This window comes from Pristiophorus japonicus, unplaced genomic scaffold (assembly GCF_044704955.1).
Source record: "Pristiophorus japonicus isolate sPriJap1 unplaced genomic scaffold, sPriJap1.hap1 HAP1_SCAFFOLD_504, whole genome shotgun sequence".
In the NCBI taxonomy this organism is placed as follows: domain Eukaryota; kingdom Metazoa; phylum Chordata; class Chondrichthyes; family Pristiophoridae; genus Pristiophorus; species Pristiophorus japonicus.
In genome coordinates, this window is record NW_027254410.1 from 169,947 (window position 1) to 191,632 (window position 21,686).

Below are 21,686 nucleotides of genomic sequence, written 5' to 3' on the forward strand. Positions count from 1 at the left end.
GTTTCTGTAGTGCAGTGGTTATCACGTTCGCTTTGCACGCGAAAGGTCCCTGTTTCAATCCCGGGCGGAGACATTATGTTTAAAGTTGCTATAGTGGAACAATCCGAGGTGAGTTTCGTCTCCTGGCAAATGCTGCCTGACCAGCTGAGATTTCCAGCAATTGCTGTTTTTATTTGCTATTTATTCTCCCGGCAAAAGGGATCCCTTATTCATTAATTGCTCTTTATTCCACTTCAATATATAGATAACTTTCAGTGAGAGAAAACGGATCCACCGGGGATCTTTCGCGTGTGAGGCCAACGTGATATCCGCTACACTGCAGCCCATCAAAGGGTGAGAAACCACTGAATATAAAGGATGAGCTCACAAATATCAGGGGCAGTGCAGTCTGGTCAACGTCAAACTCTCCTTTCTTATTCAGCAGAGGCATGAACGGGAGTCAGACGCCACAAAGTCGCCATTAAAGACAAAAATTCAAATAACACTTCCAAATCTTTTCACTGCAAAATTCTTGCACTTTATTTGAAATCCTACGATGTTGAATCTGAAAATGAGCACCGTGGGATTTTATCTTCACTACTGATTCTATTTTCTGTGCATGGTCGGATTAACCGGTGCTGTTAAATTTGACAAAAGTTGCCCCAGATTCCCGGTGTCATCAGCAATGAAGATTTTAAACAATCCCCGACAAAAATTGTGTAAAATGGGATCTGGTTTAACAGTTAACATGCAAAACACAGAAGAAATGATTGAAGTATCGACTGTCCCTCAGTCAGCATTTCTTTCATTGTGCAAAAGATGACATTGGGTTAAGTAATGATGCTTTCCCGTGTAATAAAAACAAAAGTTCAACAAAAAAACGGACGGTTACTGGCAAGTGAGCGCTGCTTCTGACTCCGAGTGGGAATGGGCGGGGATTTTAAAGCCCTTATCTTGAGGAACGTTCATATTGATAAACATCTCATATTCGTTGTGCAGAGCAAGTGATGCAACGGTAACACATCTCACTCGAGATGAGGACACTGCTATCGAAATCATGTCAGGGTTCCTGACCTTTGGGATAATTCCGGAATAAATATTTTCTTTACTGTGTCTTAATAACCAGACCCTTGCACCAAGGTCTGTCTCACTGTTTCCCCGGTGTCAGGCAGAGATACGCCTGCTGCCCTCATTTATTTCATGTGTTAGGACACAAAAGTTCAAAATCAACCTGCAGGAGGCCAGACACAGCAGCACCGAGTCAGGATGGCTGAGCGGTCAAAGGTGCTGTGCTTGGATTGTAATTGCATGAGGAGGAGTGGGTTCAAATCCAATGTCTGACACTTTCTGCTTTTAATCATGAAGCGAAACTCATTGTTTGACACCTCGACCAACTCTTCAAAAGTGGCATTCTGCAGTTCACCTGCTCGCTTAACATTTCCGTCTGACCTGGTGCTGAAAGTGGAGATGTTTCCGCAGTGCAGCGGTTAACACGTTCGCCTCACACGCGAAAGCTTGCCGGGCGGGAATATTTTCTGGAGCTTTCTCCTCATGCATGCTCAGGGGCGAGTTTGTTCTCCTGTGAAAAGTCATGAGATGATAAACATGTAAGGATTCGGAGCCGGAGTCGGCCATTCGGCCGCTCGAGCCTGGTCCACCATTCAAGAAGATCCTGGCAGTTCCTCGACAGCAAGTTTAAACATCTGGGGCGGAGCCAACAGGCGCCTGGCTGCAATCAGTGACAAAAACCCGCATTTGGCAGAAGCCCCGCTCGATCAATTGGGAGAACATGAAACTCTTAATCTCAGGGTCGCGGGTTCGAGCCCCGCGTTGGGGCTTTTTGTAAAATGTTATCCTGCATTCACCGGAAAACATCATTAATTAACCGATGATCTTCATTTGCATAATTAAAGAAATGCTAACTGAATGAGAGTCAATAATTTAATAATTTTGGACAAACAAGTGAAAGACACCTGGTGCTGGTGGGCAATTTTGTTGCCTTTGTCATTGATGCTTGATCTACAAGTCTAGTTATCAAATCGTGTGCTCAACCATCAGTTACCTGTTACAAATCAGCGGAGGAGAAACTAGTTTGTTGCTGCATTTACCTGCACAATGTGTGCTGAGATTATCTGTGCAATATGCATTCAGCAGGATGAATAAAAGCAACGCTTTTTGAAATGTAGGCAATGCATGTTTTGCAATCAATAAAAAGTTGCATTTTCTTTTCATGCCAAGTATTTTGCATAAATGCATTGCAATGCCAATGCACTTTTTACCTGGCAAGACTGAAGTACAAGCTGTGATGAACAGTATGAAACAGAAACAGCTACTTGAGAACCCATAGCCTCGACAGTATCTGTGTGAATTGCTCTGCATCGATAATTAGCAGAGCGTAAAGTGGGGAAACTGACGGTGTGGATGAGAAAAGGCCGAGCCAAAGTGTAATGTTGGAGATGATCTTGTTTTTGAGAAATGTTTCAAAGAATTTGGCATCGTTGGTTCCATGGTGTAATGGTGAGCACTCTGGACATGAATCCAGCGATCTGAGTTAAATCTCGTTGGAAACTGAATGTGTGCTGTCGCAGCTGCTAATAATTTGGGACAAACAAGTGAAAGACACCTGGTGCTGGTGGGCAGTTTTGTTGCCTTTGTCATTGATGCTTGATCTACAAGTCTAGTTGTCAAATCCTGTGCTCTGTGTTAGCACAGTCCCGCATTGCTGAACTCTTTGCTTCAGCATGCAGTCTGAAGTTTGGATTAAATAACAGGAAGATTGAAGTTTGGATGGTAAAGAGACTGTTGGACAATGTGGTGCCTTCCAGCCAGTGAGATGAGTAACTGGTCATTGTCTGGATGTTAAATATTTGGGTACCTTGTTACGGTGGGAATAATGGTAACTCAGGACAAAACGATTTGATGATGTCTGTATGTTCAGCATTTGAGTGTAACCTTGTTACTATTTAATGACATCTGCAGGTTAAACAAGCAATATTAAGTCTGTCTGTTAAAAGATTCAGAAAGCAGTTAGTCAGGATTGTCTAAATGGAACGAATAAGAGTTCAAAGGCTTTTTCAGTGTAAAGATGAGACATTTATGGACTGTAGAGACATAGACAGCAGAGACACTGGACATTCGGAAGGTGTGTGTCTCAAGCAGCCACGGAAATCGAAGCAAGCTGCCTTTGTGAAGTGTTCTCAGTAACTTTCATACTTGGTTTGTTTAGTATGAATGTTTAAATAAAAGACCCGATCCTGCCTTTACTACAACGGAGTGTGTGCGGGCAATTCGACGGTAAAATCAACGAAGCAAAAAGAGCAAGACAGCCGTTTGCAACATTTTGGTGACCCCGACGTGATTTTCAAAAGTTCGTTAGCTTATTCGAAGTCCCCGACATGAAGCAGAAAGTTGGCTGAGTTGTTGGAAGAAGTGTTTCCCACACATCAGTTCGATGGGTGAGCATTCTCTTAGTTGTCGTGATGAAAGGAACCTTCAGTTAGTAATGGGAGGCTCAGGGGATATTTCAGTTGAGCTCCAGCCATTTCTTAATGAGTGGATTGAGTCGAAAGGGGGAACCTATGGGATAAGACAGGAAACAATGACAGAAGGATGGAGAGAGACACGGCAGTCCTTAGTGAAGAGTGTCCAGTTAAAAAAGATTAAAGTGTTTGGGTTAAAAAGTGGTAAAAAGAGAAAAGCGTTAGTGATGCAGTGTCTCATGCTGGGGATTCAAACGTTAGGAGAACAGGCTGAGGCTCGAGATAGGGAAGTCTCAGAACTCAGAGAGCAGGTAACAGCAGTGAGTAAAGAAGTAGAGAATTGGTGATTTCAGGCACTCGGGGCAGCCAGGAATGTTCTGACACTGGATCAGCATCTTGCTGATGAACAGAAGCGTAATCAAGATCTAGAGAAAGGATATCTAAGCTGCAGCAGATGGTGGTCTTAGGTTGCCCACGGAGACAGCAATCGACAAAGCTGGGTGGTATTCGGAGGATTCCCTGGGTCTGAGAGTTGAAAAGGGGATTAAGGGACAGGGAGTATGCCCACGGTTCCCTTCCACAGCTCCTTTGTCTTCTCTGACTTCGGAGCCTCGAACCCATGTGGTTCACGTGGCAACGTTAGGATCGGAGGCGGAGCAGTTAGATGCCTCTTCGGTTACTCAGGCGCTTAACACCCCACAACATTAAACACGACCTTCCGGTATTGTGGAGAGTGGGGGAAGCACGCTCGAGCGGACAAGGCGAGAGCAGGATCATGATTCCTCTACTCCCTGTGGAGCTCGTGAAGGGAACACGACCTTAAGTGGTTTTGGGGATACCTGGTATGAGCAAGGAGGGGTCAAGTTACAGGACATGAGTGCTATCCTTCGTGAAATGAGACCGCACCTCTTCAGGATCTTAATAAGTTTGCCCAGTGGTGGTGTAATATTCTGGGATAGTGGCATTCTGGGACATATCAGAGAAACCGAGGGTTCACATGGTTCTGTGAGCTTTAGGGAATCACCAGGGAACGGGAGTAGGTTTTGAAACAACTTCCAGGTCTCATGCTTGGTAGAATAATAGCTGAAATATTTGTTACTCACTCGGGCCACAGTTAATAAAGCGGCTTGCATTATTACCAGGGGAAGGACTCAGGGAGGCTGGGTCATGTATATTCCAGTTGTGTAAAAGTTTGGGAAGTAATTGGATTGATATCAGTCATTACGGGGATGGTACACATAGAGAGATCATTTTGACTCTCCTATCCCCGTCAGTAGTTCTGGAAGTAGATGGGGACGATCGTTTTGATAAATGGTTGGCAAGGGTAGAAAGCTTGTATCAGGGAGCTGCAGGAATTTCAGTCATGGAAGTGAGACAGGGGTTACAGCGATGGAAGGCAGAAGGGCCTGAGTGGATGAATCCCGCGAGGAGTCACATAAAAGGAGCAGGACCAGGTGGTGGCCGTCAGTTGATAGAGGACAGGGATAGACTGGCTAAAGAATTAGAAAAGTTAAAATAAAAGCTGAAGAATCAGGAAAGAGAAGCTGGAGTCACAGACAGGAATGATACCTCGGTTCAGTAGCTGAGGTCGGGGGTAGATACCGCAGGTGAGGGAGGATCCCTATAGGGATGCCGTGCCTCAACCACACATATCGTTCCTTTAGGACCCTTACTTCAGGATAGGGGTGGCCATACCCTTATCGAAGCTTGTGTGGAAGGGCAGCGTGAAATGGACACCGAGTCAGCCGGACAAATGAAGGTGCTCCTGGAGGTAGGGGATTCCCCTCTTCAGCGACAGTTCCCCAACACCCCAGATACACGAGGAGCAGTTACTGAACAGTCAGAGATGAAAGCAGTGGGAGAAGCTTGTTCAGAAACATTTAAAGTTTCTGCAGGAATGGGCTGTCTCAGAACTGATGAGATGTTCAGTGAAAAGCTCAAATGTGGGAGTTACAAACATGATCTTAAAGGATGTGAAATAGAAGTTGGATTGTTGCAAATGTCGAGAGAGTGAATTACAGCAGTTCCGAAGGGTGAACTGAGGGAAGGACTGGGTCTCTCGACTGACTATTCAGCATTTCCGTCATCCTTCACTGCATGTTGTTACACTTCTCCCACAAAGCAGAGGAAATTGTTAAAACCTGTGCAGAGGGTAACAGACTTAGTCGAAGACACCGATTGTGAGTTTACATTTCTGAATGTAAACAGCATGGAATTCAGTTGGAAACATCAAAAATTGAAAATTGACTTTTAAGTAAAAATGGATATGATGATCACAGACCAACGGACTTTAAAATGGCATCCAGAGAATCTGAATCTACAAGAACCCTACTTTGACCCGCAGCGTGCTGCTATTTGGAAGAAGGAAATACGGAAATGGAATACAACATTTCAACAGCTACAGAGTTTGAATCAAGCAATCGTTGTGGACATTAACCATCACACTGCGGAAATCGAGAACGTGCACACAACTTTGGACGAGATTGGACATGTGAGCTGGTGGGAGTCATTGTTGGGATGGAGCCCGACGGCAACAGGTGTGATGAACACAATGATTTACGCTGTCCTTATGCTGGTGCTGGTTCAGCTGGTCGTGCTGGTCATTTTGATTTACTGCGGATGGCGTGATGGAAAACAAGTTGTACAACTGGACAATGCTGTTGGACGAGCTCAAGCCACCATGCAAATGTATGTTACCCAGATAAGACCTGCAGAGAGACGAGGAGAAGAAGTAGGGGAATGTGGGAGCACAGTCCCGCATTGCTGAACTCTTTGCTTCAGCACGCAGTCTGAAGTTTGAATTAAAAAACAGGAAATTGAAGTTTGGATGGAAAGAGACTGTTAGACAATGTGGTGCCTTCAGCCATTGAAATGAGTAACTGGTCATTGTCTGTATGTTAAATATTTGATTGTACCTTTGTTACTATTTAATGACATCTGTCGGTTAAACAAGCAATATTAAGTCTGTATGTTAAACAATTCACAAAGCCGTTCGCTGTGATTGTCTAAATGTAAAGAAATAAGAGTATAAAGATGAGACTCACACACGCAGATACCAGAGACACTGGACATTCGGAAGGTGTGTGTCTCAAGCAGCCACGGAAATCGAAGCAAGCTGCCTTTGTGAAGTGTTCTCAGTAACTTTCATCCTTGGTTTGTTTGGTATGAATGTTTAAATAAAAGACCAGATCCTGCCTTTACTACAACTGAATGTGTGCGGGTAATTCGAGGTTAAAAGCAACGAAGCAAAAAGAGCAAGACAGCCGTTTACAACATTTTGTAACAGCTAACTGATGGTTGAGCACACGATTTGATAACGAGACTTGTAGATCAAGCATCAATGACAAAGGCAACAAAACTGCCCACCAGCACCAGGTGTCTTTCACTTGTTTGTCCAAAATTTTCAGCAGCTGGGACAACAAGGAATCAGGTTCCACCGAGATTTGAACTCAGATCCCAGAGTGCTCACCATTACACTATGGAACCAACCATGGTAAAATATTTGAAACAATTCTCAAAAACAACAAAATCATCTCCAACAGTACACTTTGTCTCGGCCTTTTCTCATCCACACCATCAGTTTCCTCTCTTTGCTCTCTGCTAATTATCGATGCAGAACAATTCACACAGATGCCATCGAGGCTCTGGTTTTACAAGTAGCTGTTTCTGTTTCACACTGTTCATCACAGCTTGGACTTCAGTCTTGCCAGGTAAAAAGTGCGTTGGCATTGCAATGTATTCATGTAAAATGCTTGGCATGGAAAGAAAATGCAAAGTTGTGTCGAGTTAGCGAGTAGGTGACGAAGTTTGGGGTTGATGTGCGTCGCTTTCAATCTTTGAAATTTCACCAAGCAAAGAAACGGTGAATAGAACTGTCCCTGTTAGCATTGTGTTCGCGTTTAATCACAGAAATATCCGCAGTCAGGAGCTGACAAGGAATTAATACCTAATACCGGCTTCGGGACAATCAGAATACTTCGTCACAGACAAGGCACCGGAAGGCTGGAAGGTAGATCACACCGGTTGTGGGAGAGCTGGTTGGCAGTGACATGGAAGTGTCTGCAGTGTGTGGGACCAGACTGCTTCCACACATCCACAATGAATGTCCCACCCTTTACTTGGGAAAAGTACAACTTAGAGTGGACAAGTTCCATCCCGGTCAGAGCAATCTGAAGCTTTAACTGACTGACACCCTGGTTTGGGATGTCTTGCAGTGTGTAATTGCGTCATTCACTGTGGCGCAATGGGTTAGCACGTTTGGCTGTTAACTGAAAGTTTGGTGGTTCGAGCCCACCCAGGGACGATGCATTTAACTGTTTTTCCCCGTGGATTCGGTGCTGCACGATTCCAGGTTGTCATTGTGCGTTTTGGCTGCGCGAATATATTCCACAAAATTGCCAGCTGTGCTGTTATCCAGTGAGTTCCCACTCCAGTATTTTTATGAGCATTCAGTTTGAGTGTATACAGAACTGAACAGAGATATCAGAAAATTTAACAAGCTTGTGGGACATTGTTTTTTGTTAATATTTAACCACTAATATGAATAAATCCATTTCTTCAAATATTTAATTGAACATGTTTTCAAAATGTTTCCGCGCAGTTTTGAACCAGGGACATTTCGCGTGTGAGGTGAATCTAATAACCACTATATTGAGGAAACACTACAGCAATGTTCGGAACATAACCAGAGCTTTAACCTACACAGCTGGCCTATACTTCAGGACCTGGTTTTATGAGAATAGAGTGATGGTGCTATATTTATGAAGGCTGTGATTGTGGCAGGAATTGGTCTAGTTTTTCCCAGACTTTACACATAGGAACAGGAGGTGGCCATTTAGCAGAGAGTGATTAGGATCTGGAATGCACGGCTTGAAAGGATGGTGGAGGCAGACTCAATCTTATCTTTCAAACGGGAGCTGGATCACTGTCTGAAGGAACAACCATTGCAGGGCTACAGGGAAAGGGCGGGGAGTGGGACTCGCTGAGAGTCGGCACGGGCTCGACGGGCCGAATGGCCTTCCGTGCTGTAACCATTCCATGATTCTATAAGTTAGTGGCACATTTCACAATGTGGATGGAAGCAGAACATTGCAAAGGGACATGGATTGAGTCGGCAAAACTAGAGGCATCTGATTCAGGAGATTCGGGGGGCGCGGAAATTCGGAAGTTTAATGACTTTGAAAGGAACATTTTTGTTTTGTGCAGTTACGGTCAGAGAAATGTTTGTGAAAGGAATTTTTTGAACAGAGGAATGCAGCATTTAATATTCTGCCTTAACACTTCTTCCTGGGTGTCGGGGTCACATTTCTTTTCGAGGTTATTCTTCTCATAAATGAGTTAGATGTAGTCCTTCAGACTAGGGGGATCAAGGGCTATGGCGAGAAAGCAGGACTGGGGTATTGAAGTTGCATGTTCAGCCATGAACTCATTGAATGGCGGTGCAGGCTCAAAGGGCCGAATGGCCTACCCCTGCACTTATTTTCTATGTTTTCTATGTTTCTTGAATTTATATTTCCTTTGGTGTTTCACAATAACCAGTGCTTTGCTCTAAAGCCTTTCTCACTATTTCCCCAGTCTCCTGTTGATGTTACCAGCAATGAACATTTTGAACCAGACACCGAAAACACACTGTGCAAATTGGGACATGCTTTAACAGTTAACGTGGCGCTCGAACCCCCAAATTCGAGATTAAGATTCTCATGCTCGACCGATTTATTTCGCGGGGCTTCTACCAAATAGACGTTTTTGTCGTTGATTGCAGCCAGGCGCCTGTTGGCTCCGCCCCAGATGTTTAAACTTGCTGTCAAGGAACTGACAGGATCTTCTTGAATGGTGGACCAGGCTCGAGGGGCCGAATGGCCTACTCCGGCCCCTAATCCTTACATGTTTATGACCTTATGACCTTTCACAGGAGAACAAACTCGCCCCTGAGCATGCATGAGGAGAAAGCTCCAGAAAATATTCCCACCAGGTGAGCTTTCGCGTGTGAGGCGAACGTGTTAACCGTTACACTGCGGAAACATCTCCACTTTCAGCACCCGGTCAGACGGAAATGTTAAGCGAGCAGGTGAACTGCTGAATCCCACTTTGAAGGAGTTGATCGTGGTGTCAACAATGAGTTTCACTTAATGATTAAAAATAATAAATGTCAGATTTAAACACAGACCTCGAGAGAAGACTGCAACCTGAACACAGCACCTGAGACCGCTCGGCCATCCTGACTATTTAATGCTGTATGTGGCCACCTGCAGGTTGATTTTGAACTTTTGTATCCTGTCACATGAAATAAATGAGGGCAGCAGGTGTATCTCTGCCTGACACCGGGGAAACAGTGAGACAGACCTTGGAGCAAGGGTCTGGTTATTGCCAAACAGCAAAGAATATATTAATTCTGGAAGAACAATATCTAAAAGTACAGTAACCCTGATGTGATTTAAACACGCTACCTTCGGAACTGAAATCAGTCACGCTACCATTGCGCCACGAGGTCTACGTCATAAGACTCAGATGTTCGTCTATATGAAGGTGTCACAATACAAGGAGCTTTAAAATCTCCGCCCATTCCCACCTGGTGTCAGAAGCAGCGCTCACCTCCCAGTCACTGTATGTTTTTTTCTAAAGCTTTGTGTTGCTTTCATGGGAAAACATCATTAATTAAACCCTCACCTTCTTTTGCACAATGAAAGAAATGCTAACTGAGGGACAGTCGATACTTCAATCATTTGTCCTGTGCTTTGGGGAGCGGTCAGGGAAGTGGACCTGAGTCCATGATCGGATCAGCCATGATCGTATTAAATGGTGGAGCAGGCTCGAGGGGCGTATGGCCGACTCCTGCTCCAATTTCTTATGTTCTTATGTTCTTCTGCATGTTGACCCATTTTACACACTGTATTCTAGGATCTGGTTCAAAATCTTCATTGCCGATGACATCAGGAATCTGGGGCAACTTTTGTCAAATTTAACAGCACCGGTTATTCCAACCATGCACAGAAAATAGAATCAGTAGTGAAGATAAAATCCCACGGTGCTCATTTTCATATTCAACGCAGTAGGATTTCAAATAAAGTTTAAGAATTTTATAGTGAAAAGATTTGGAAGTGTTACTTGTATTTGTGTCCATAATTAAACTTTGTGGCGTCTGACTCCCGTTCATGCCTCTGCTGAATAAGAAAGGAGGGTTTGACGTTGACCAGACTGCAGTGCCCCTGATATTTGTGAGCTCATCCTTTATATTCAGTGGTTTCTCGCCCTTTGATGGGCTGCAGTGTGGTGGATATCACGTTGGCCTCACACACGAAAGGTCCCCGGTGGATCCGTTTTCTCTCACTGAAAGTTATCTATTTATTGAAGTGAAATTAAGAGCAATTAAGGAATAAGGGATCACTTTTGCCAGGAAAATAAATAGCAAATAAAAACAGCAAATGCTGGAAATCTCAGCAGATCAGGCAGCATTTGACAGGAGACGAAACTCGCCTCTGATTGTTCCTCTATAGCAAGTTAAAACATAATGCTCCTTCCCGGGATCGAACCTCATACCTTTAATGTGTACTGCAAACGTGATAACCACTACACGACAGAAACCTCTGGCACAGCTGGCACAACAGAGGGGAGCTGACCAGTGAGCTCCCTCTGTGCTGATCGGGAATGTGTTGGCTCACCTGAAACAACTTCTGTCCCATACTGAAAGTTCTCAATCCTTCTCCTCCACTGCCCTTTACAGAAATGTCACGGATCACCCAGCCACCGTGTTCACTTCCACATCCTCACAGTGGGGCCACAGAGGTTCCTACCGTCTCCCCGCCATCAGCGAACTCGCCCTGTTTACAAAATTAAACCCGGAACACGTGCCCGGCAAAGGGCAGGAGAAGCCAGATAGTCTGTGGGATCGGTCTATCACAGAAAGTATTGGTATTCATGGTGATTACAGTAATTATTAATCGTCTCACAGAACTCAATTATTTTTATGCGATGAATTGATCGACAATTGAAACCAGGTTAGTGCACCGGATCTTAACCCCTCCACCACCAGGGAACAGTTATGATACATGTAGATATATTTATATATATTGTTATTTGAACCTGAATATCAACGGCGAGCTATCTAGACCTCATGGTGCAACGGTAGTGCGTCTAACTTTGAGTGAGAGACATTGTTCCACAGTGACACCCATTTCATCTTTTGTTCCCTTTTAAATACTAGAGACTGAGACAGGGGGAATAAATAGAGAAATAAAAGCACAGGGATAAAGACAAGAGGAAGAGAGAAGGGGAAAGATACTGTCACCATCCAGAACTAATGCAGAAACCCCTCTGCTGTGCTCGGGCTGGCCACCCACAGCCTGGATACACTAACGGTAGAACACCAGCGGCAGGTCGGGGCCATAAAAGGAACGGCGAGCGGCCCTGGGAGCAGCTTGGAGGTCCCGGGAGACTACTCCAGGGATCAGCGCGAGCTGATGCAGGAGGGCGGCGGCAGCGAAGAGTGACGTCATCAAGATCCAGGTCGATTATTGGAGCGTGGGCAGATACAGCAGGAGCGGCGAGATCGTTGCGAAGGAGCGGCGAGTGACTGTGGAGGGATGTGATCAGGGCCCAGGGGAGGCATGAGTTTGGGCCAGGGGCCCAGGGTTAGCACGGGCCAGCCCACACTGCGATATGTGTGCGCACAAGGTCCGTGCAGCAGAACTGGTCTCCAGTCGACCTGCTTAACCCTTGCCACTGGACCAAGACGTCGCTCTGTCAAGCCCGTGTGATGGCTGGGGTGCAACGGCCATCACAATTTTTAAAAATCCACGCACAGATATCTTCCACCCTTCGGGATGTAGTTCGGGTCCTTCATTGAAACACCAGTGAACTCATCCTTTTTCGGCGTGGAAGCAAGTCATCCTCGTTTCGTGGGACCGCCTATGATGATGATGATAATGATGGATACATTAACGTCCCAACAGCTCATTGACTGCAGGAGTGGGACCGTGCGGCGCTTCAGAAGACATGTCGAAAAAGCAAAGTCACTGATTCCGTCTCATGTGCTCCTCCGATCAAGAATAACAACACACACTAAAAATGCTTCAATAATGCTCACACTTTATCTCCGTGCAGCCTCTACAGTCTAAAGACACCACAACGGTAGTGCGAATACATTCTTCCCATCAAAGTTCTATTTGTGCTACTTTGTTGTGGCAGCTCTTTATTGCAGTCAGCAAGATATCCCTTGAGATATCGGGTAAAACTCATGCTTTTCCTTTGGCAATGCTTTTAAGAATCTGAGAAGATTTGACTGGAGGTTTATTAACAGATAGCACTTCGTAAGGCCTTTATCTCCATATTTTCTAAGCAGTTGGCTCGTTGGTCTAGTTGTATGATTCTCACTTTGGGGTTGTTACTTGAAATTTGCGAGAGATACAGGGCGAGCCCTTTTTTTGCCGTGAATTTTGAATTTGCATCGAACTTTGGCAAAGAAGCACTTGCATTTCTGCAGCGTCTGTCAGGAGCTCATAACGCCCCAAAGCGCTTTACAGCCGTTGAGTTACCTTTGAAATGTTGTCACGTGAGGAAAGATGTGCCAAAATCACCCCACACGAACCTCAACTCTTTGTGAAGGAGTTCATAGAATCATAGAAGTTTACAGCACAGAAGGAGGCCAATTCGGCCCATCATGTCCACGCCGGCCAACAAGAGGCTATCCAGCCTAATCCCACTTTCCAGCGCTCGGTCCATAACCCTGCAGGTTACAGCACTTCAGGTCACATCCAAGCACTTGTTAAATGTGGTGAGTGTTTCTGCTTCTACCACCCTTTCAGGCAGTGAGTTCCAGACCCCCACAACCCTCTGCGTGCAGAAATAAATAGGTGCAGGCGAAGGCCATTCGGCCCTTCGAGCCGCACCACCACGGAGAATGAATCAGTTAATTCTGAGTCCATGGTCCAGAACTTAAAGAAGGGTAACTTTGAAGGTATGAGGCGTGAATTGGCGAGGATAGATTGGCGAATGATACTTAAGGGGTTGACAGTGGATGGGCAATGGCAGACATTTACAGGCCACATGGATGAACTGCAACAATTGTACATCCCTGTCTGGTGTAAAAATAAAAAATGGAAGGTGGCTCAACCGTGGCTATCAACTGAAATCAGGGACAGTATTAAAGCCAAGGAAGTGGCATACAAATTGGCCAGAAATAGCAGCGAACCCGGGCACTGGGCGACATTTGGAACTCAGCAAAGGAGGACAAAGGGTTTGATTATGGCAGGGAAAATAGAGTACGAGACGAAGCTTGCAGGGAACATTAAAATGGACTGCAAAAGCTTCGATAGATATGTAAAGAAAAAAAGGTTAGTAAAGACAAATGTAGGTCCACTGCAGTCAGAATCAGGGGAAGTCATAATTGGGAACAAAGAAATGGCAGACCAATTGAACAAGTACTTTGGTTCGGTATTCACCAAGGAGGACACAAACAATCTTCCGGATATAAAAGGGGTCAGAGGTTCTAGTAAGAAGGAGGAACTGAGGGAAATCCTTATTAGTCGGGAAATTGTGTTGGGGAAACTGATGGGATTGAAGGCCGATATATCCCCAGGCCTGATGGTCTGCATCCCAAAGTACTTAAGGAGGTGCCTTTGGAAATAGCGGATGCATTGACAGTCATTTTCCAACACTCCATAGATTCTGGATCAGTTCCTATGGAGTGGAGGATAGCCAATGTAACCCCACTTTTTTAAAAAGGAGGGAGAGAGAAAGCAACGAATTACAGACCGGTCAGCCTGACATCAGTAGTGGTGAAATTGATGGAATGAATTATTAAGGATGTCATAGCAGTGCATTTGGAAAGAGGTGACATGATAGGTCCAAGTCAGCATGGATTTGTGAAAGGGAAATCATGCTTGACAAATCTTCTGGAATTTGTTGAGGATGTTTCCAGTAGAGTGGACAAGGGAGAACCAGTTGATGTGGTGTATTTGGACTTTCCGAAGGCTTTCGACAAGGTCCCACACAAGAGATTAGCGTGCAAAGTTAATGCACATGGGATTGGGGGTAGTGTGCTGACGTGGATTGAAAATTAGTTGGCAGACAGGGAGCAAAGAGTAGGAGTAAATGGGTACTTTTCAGAATGGCAGGCAGTGACGAGTGGGGTACCGCAAGGGCCCTCGCTGTTTACATTGTACATTAATGATTTAGACGAGGGGACTAAATGTAGTGTCTCCAAATTTGCAGATGACACTAAGTTGGGTGGCTGTGTGAGCTGCGAAGAGGATGCTTTGAGGCTGCAGAGTGACTTGGATAGGTTAGGTGAGTGGGCAATTGCATGGCAGATGAAGTATAATGTGGATAAAGGTGAGGTTATCCACTTCGGTTGAAAAACAGAGAGACAGACTATTATCTGAATGGTGACAGATGAGGAAAAGCGGAGGTGCAACGAGACCTGGGTGTCATGGTACATCAGTCATTGAAGGTTGGCATGCAGGTACAGCAGGCGGTTAAGAAAGCATATGGCATGTTGGCCATCATAGCGAGGGGATTTGAGTAGAGGGGCAGGGAGGTGTTACTACAGTTGTACAGGGCCTTGGTGAGGCCACACCTGGAGTATTGTGTACAGTTTTGGTCTCCTAACTTGAGGAAAGACGTTCTTGCTATTGACGGAGTGCAGCGAAGGTTTCACCAGACTGATTCCCGGGATGGCGGGACTGACATATCAAGAAAGACTGGATTCACTGGAGTTTAGACAAATGAGAGGGGATCTCATAGAAACGTTTAAAATTCTGGCGGGTTTAGACAGGTTAGATGCAGGAAAAATGTTCCCAATGTTGGGGAAGTCCAGAACCAGGGGTCACAGTCTAAGGATAAGGGGTAAGCCATTTAGGACCGTGATGAGGAGAAACTTCTTCACCCAGAGAGTGGTGAACCTGTGGAATTCTCTACCACAGGAAGTTGTTGAGGCCAATTCACTAAATATATTCAAAAAGGAGTTAGACGTAGCCCTTACTACTCGGGGGATCAAGGGGTATGGCGAAAAAGCAGGAATGGGGTACTGAAGTTGCATGTTCAACCATAAACTCATTGAATGGTGGTGCAGGCTCGAAGGGCCGAATGGCCTACTCCTGCACCTATTTTCTATGTTTCTACGTTCCAATCGGATCATGGCTGATCATTCACCTCAGTACCCCTTTCCTACTTTCTCTTCATACCACTTGAGCCCTTTAGCCATAAAGGCCACAGCTAATTCCCTCTGGAATATATCAAATGAACTGGCATCAACTACTCTCTGCGGCAGAGAATTCCACAGGTTAACAACTCTCTGAGTGAAGAAGTTTCTCCTCATCAGTCCTAAATGGCTAACCCCTTATCCCTGAGACTCGGACCCCTGGTTCTGGACTTCCCCAACATCGGGCACATTCTTCCTCCCTCTAACCTGTCCAGTCCCGTCAGAATTTTATATATTTCTTTGAGATCCCCTCTCATTCTTCTAAACACCGGTGAATACAGGCCCAGTCAATCCAGTCTCTCCTCATATGTCAGTCCTGCCATCCAGGGAATCAGTCTAGTGAACCTTCGCTGCACTCTCTCAGTAGCAAGAACATCCTTCCTCAGATTAGGAGACCAAAACTGAACACAATATTCCAGGTGAGGCCTCACCAAGGCCCTGTACAACTGCAGTAAGACCTTCCTGCTCCAATACTCAAATCCCCCAGCTATGAAGGCCAACATGCCATTTGCCTTCTTCACCGCCTGCTGTACCTGCATGCCAACTTTCAATGACTGATGTACCATGACACCCAGGTCTCCTTGCACCTTCCCTTTTCCTAATCTGCCGCCATTCAGATAATAATCTGCCTTCACGTTTTTGCCACCAAAGTGGATAACATCACATTTATCCACATTATGGTGCATCTGCCATGTATTTGCCCACTCACCTAACCTTTCCAAGTCACTCTTCATCCTTTTAGCATCCTCCTCACAGCTCACACTGTCACGCAGCTTAGAGTCACCTGCAAACTTGGAGATATAACACTCAATTTCTTCATCGAAATCATTGATGTATATTGTAAATAGCTGAGGTCCCAGAACTGAGCCCTGCAGCACCCCACTAGTCACTTCCTGTCATTCTGAGAAGGACCCATTTATCCCGACTCTCTGCTACCTGTCTGCCAACCAGTTCTCTATCCATGTCAATACCCCCAATATCATGTGCTTTAATTTTGCACACTAATCTCTTGTGTGGGACCTTGTCAAAAGCCTTTTGAAAGTCCAAATACATTACATCCACCTGGTTTTCCCTTGTCCATTCTCCTTGTTCCATCCTCAAAAAATTCTAGAAGATTTGTCAAGCATGATTTCCCTTTCCTAAATCCATGCTCACTTGGACTGATTTTGTCACTGCTTTCCAAATGCTTTGCTATTTCATCCATAATAATTGATTCCAGCATTTTCCCCACTTCTGATGTTAGGCTAACCGGTCGATAATTACCCGTTTTCTCTCTTCCTTCTTTTTAAAAAAGTGCTGTGATATTAGCTACCCTCCAGTCCATAGGAACTGATCCAGAGTCGATAGACTGTTAGAAAATGATGACCAATGCATCCACTATTTCGAGGGTTACTTCCTTAACTACTCTGGGATGCAGACTATCTGGCCATGGGATTTATCAGCCTTCAATCCCAACAATTTCATGAACACAATTTCCTGACTAATAAAGATTTCCTTCAGTTCCTTCTTCTCGCTGGACCTCGGTCCCTGAGTACATTAGGAAGGTTATTTGTGTCTTCCTTCGTGAAGACAGAATCAAAGTATCTGTTTAACTGGTCCGCCATTTCTTTGTTCTCTATTATAAATTCACCTGATTCTGACTGCAAGTGACCGACGTTTGTCTTCACTAATCTTTTTCTCTTCACACATCTATAGAAGCTTTCGCAGTCAGTTTTTATGTTCCCAGCAAGCTTCCTCTCATACTCTATTTTCCCACTCCTTATTAAACCCTTTGTCCTCCTCTACTGAATTCTAAATTTCTTCCAGTCCTCAGGTTTGCTGCTTTTTCTGGCAAATTTATAGGCCTCTTCCTTGCATTTAACACTATCATTAATTTCCCTTATTAGCCACGGTTGAGCCACCTTCCCCGTTTTATTTTTTCTCCAGACAGGGATGTACAATTGTTGAAGTTCATCCATGTGATCTTTAAATGTTTGCCATTGCCTATCCAGCGTCAACCTTTTAAGTCTCATTTGCCAGTCTATTCTAGCCAATTCACATCTCATGCAATCGAAGTTACCTTTCCTTTAGTTCAGGTCCCTCGTCTCTGAATTAAATGTTTCAATCTCCATCATAATAAAGAATTCTACCATATTATGGTCACTCTTCTCCAAGGGGCCTCGCACAGCAAGATTGCTAATTAGTCCTTTTTCATTACACATCACTGAGTCTAGGATAGCCAGCCCTCAATTTGGTTCCTCGACATATTGGTCTAGAAAACCATCCCTAATACACTCCAGGAAATCCTCCTCCACCGTATTTCTACCAGTTTGGTTAGCCCAATCTATATGTAGATTAAAGTCGCCCATGATAACTGCTGTATCTTTATTGCACGCAGCCATAATTTGTTGTTTGATACTGTCCCCAAACTCACTACTACTGTTTGGTGGTCTGTGCACAACACCCACTCGTGCTTTCTGCCCTTTGGTATTCTGCAGCTCTATCCATACAGAGTCCACACCATCCAAACTAATGTCCTTCCTTAATATTGCGTTAATTTACTCTTTAACCAGCATCGTTCCCCGACCTCCTTTTCCTTTCTGTCTATCCTTCTTGAATGTTGAATACCTCAGGATGTTGAGTTCCCAGCCTTGGTCACCCTGGAGCCATGTCTCTGGAATCCCAATTGTAACATATTCGTGAATTGCTGCCTCTGAGTGAATTCATCCACCTTATTACGAATAACTCGCATTGAGGCACAGAGACTTCAGGCTTGTCTTTTTAATACACTTTGTCCCTTTCGAATTTTGCTGTAATGTGGCCCTTTTTGATTTTTGCCTTGTGTTTCTCTGTCCTCCACTTTTACTTTTCTTCATTCTATCTTTTGCTTCTGCCCCCATTTTACTTCTTTCTATCTCCCTGCATAGGTTCCCATCCCCCTGCCATATTAGTTTAACCCCTCCCCAACAGCACGAGCAAACATTCCCCTTGACATTGGTTCCGGTCCTGACCATGTGCAGACCGTCCGATTTGTACTGGTCCCACCTGCCCCAGAACCGGTTCCAATGTCCCAGGAATTTGAATCCCACCCTCCTGCACTATTCATCAAAGCATATATTCATCTGAGCTATCCTGCATTTCCTATTCTGACGAGCTCGTGGCACTGGTAGCAATTCTGAGATTACTACCTTTTAATTTAATTCCTAGCTCCCTAACCTCAGCTTGTAGGACCCCATCCCGTTTTTCCCTATATCGTTGGTACACCACGACAGCTGGCTATTCACCCTCCCCCTCCAGAATGCGCTGCAGCTACTCCGAGACATTCTTGACCTTTGCACCATGGAGGCAACATACCATTCTGGAGTCTCGATTGCAGCCGCAGAAACATCTATCCATTCCCCTTACAATAGAATCCCCTATCACTATAGCTCTCCCACTCTTTTTCCTGCCCTCCTGTGCAGCAGAGCCACCCATGGTGCCATGGACTTGGCTGCTGCTGCCTTCCCCTGATAAGTCATCTCCCTCAACAGTACCCAAGGTGGTGTGTCTGTTTTGCAGGGGATGACCGCAGGGGACTCCTGCACTGTCTTCCTTCCACTGCTCTTCCTGATGTTTACCCATTCCCTCTCTGCCTGAGTAACCTTTAGCTACGGTGTGATCAACTCACTCACTGTGCTATTCACGACATCCTCAGCAATGCGGATGCTCCAGAGTGAATCCGTGCGCAGCTCCAGTGCCGCAATGTGGCCTGTCAGGAGCTGCAGATGGATACACTTGCTGCACATGTTGTCATCAGGGACACTGGAAGCGTCCCTGACTTCCCACATAGCACAGGAGGAGCATGACATGTGTCCGAGCTCTCCTGCTATGACTTAACCATTAGATTTACTTAATTTGGCAACAATTCCAAAGTTTCCTTGCTGCTAAGAACAAGAAGAAATCAAAGAAACAGAAAACTACTCACCACTCAACCAGCCAATCACTTACCCTCTTGGCTGTGACATTACCTTTGATTACTTTTGACTTATTTCTTACTTTTGACCCTGCACCAGCTGTAGCTCGCTGCTCGCTGCTCCTCCAGACGCTGCTCCTCCGACTGCCGCCGATCCCCAGACTCCCGCTGGGCCTTTATAGGCCGCTGCTCACACCTCCTCCGGTCACTGCTCCTCCGACTTTTGGAAACAAATAATTCAGTCAGGCAGAGTCTGCATGGATTTATGCAAGGGAAGTCATGTTTGACAAATTTGCCGGAATCCTTTGAGGGTGTAATGAACAGGGTGGATAAAGGGGAACCAGTGGATGTGGTGTATTTGGACTTCCAGAAGGCATTTTGACAAGGTACCACATAAAAGATTACTGCACAAGATAAAAGTTCCCGGGGTTGGGGGTAATATATTAGCATGGAGAGAGGATTGGCTAACTAACAGAAAACAGAAAGTTGGATAAATGGTTAATTCTCTGGTTGGCAATCAGTAACTAGTGGGGTGCTGCAGGGATCAGTGCTGGGACCCCAACTATTTATAATCTATATTAACGACTTGGATGAAGGGACCGAATGTAATGTAGACAAGTTTGCTGATGATACAAAGATGGGAGGAAAAGCAATGTGTGAGGAGAACACAAAAAATCTGGAAAAAGACACAGCCAGGTGAAGTGAGTGGTTAAAAATTTGGCAGATGGTGTATAATGTTGGAAAGTGCAAGGTTATGCATTTTGGCAGAAAAAATCAAAGAACAAGTTATTAGTTAAAAGGAGAAAAATTGCACCGTGCTGCAGTACAGCGGGAGCTGCGCGTACTTGTGCATGAAACAAAAAAGGTTAGTATGCAGGTACAGCAAGTGATCAGAAGGCCAATGGAATCTTGGCCTTTATTGCAAAGGGGATGGAGTATAAAACAAAGAAGTCTTGCTGCAGTTATACAGGGTATTGGTGAGGCCAGACCTGGATAACTGCGTGCAATTGTGGTTTCCATATTTAAGAAAGGATATAGATGCTTTGGAGGCAGTTCAGAGAAGGTTCACTAGGTTGATTCCGGAGATGAGGGGGCTAACTTATGAGAAAAGGTTGAGTAGGTTGTGCCTCTACTCATTGGAATTCAGAAGATTGAGAGGTGATCTTATGGAAACGTGTAAGATTATGAGGGGGCTTGACAAGGTGGATGCAGAGAGGATGTTTCTGCATTCTAACCTTTTGTGTTTCATGTACAATGACCCCCAGGTCCCTCTGCACCGCAGCATTTCTTAATCTCTCCCCATTTAAATAATTATTTGCTTTTTTATTATTGCTACCACAGTGGATAACCTCATATTTCCCACATTATACTCCATCTGACAAATTTCTGCCCACCCACTGAGCCTATCAATATCGCTTTGCAGATTGTTTGCGTCCTCCTCACAACTTGCTTTCCCATCTATCTTTGTATCATCAGCAAACTTGGCGACATTACAAACATGCAGAGCACAGAACAAATTATTGACGTAGTGACTTTCCCTCAGTTAGTATTTCTTTCATTGTGTAAAAGAAAATTATCGAATCATTAATTGTGTTATCCCATGAAAGCAAAATAAAAGTTTAACGAAAATAATTGGCACATTTGAAAGGAACATTTTTGTTTTGTGCCGTTTCGGTCAGAGAAATGTTTGTGAAAGGAATTTTTTCAGAAAAAGGGATTCAGCATTTCAGCTTGTCGCTGAACACTTCTCTCTGGACACTACACTAGGCAGCAGTTTCCGTAGTGTGGCGGTTATCACGTTCGCCTCACACGTGAAAGGTTCCCGGTTCAAGCCCGGGCGGAAACATTATTTTTGAAACAAAAACTGGGTTTAAATGTTCATTGCTCATGTGACAATGGCCTCCTTCTGTGCTGTAAACTTCTCTGATTCCATGAAGAACATTTAAAACCAGTCTCCTAAAATACAGAGTGTGTAAAACCAGAAAGGGAATAAAACTTCCTCAATGATTAAAGATTCACAAATTATTAAAATGAAGTTGTTGAAGTTTCGACTGACCCTCAGTGATCATGTTAGCATTTCTTTCATTCTGCTCAACAATGC

At 44.8% G+C, this 21,686-nt stretch overlaps 2 non-coding genes across 2 annotated transcripts; both read left to right on the forward strand.

Moving 5' to 3' along the window:
- Positions 1-73, forward strand: trnaa-ugc (transfer RNA alanine (anticodon UGC)). The gene has a single exon. It is a non-coding gene; the product is annotated as a tRNA-Ala (tRNA).
- Positions 74-21,358: 21,285 nt separating this feature from the next.
- On the forward strand, positions 21,359-21,431 carry trnav-cac (transfer RNA valine (anticodon CAC)). The gene has a single exon. It is a non-coding gene; the product is annotated as a tRNA-Val (tRNA).
- The last annotated feature ends 255 nt before the right edge of the window (positions 21,432-21,686 follow it).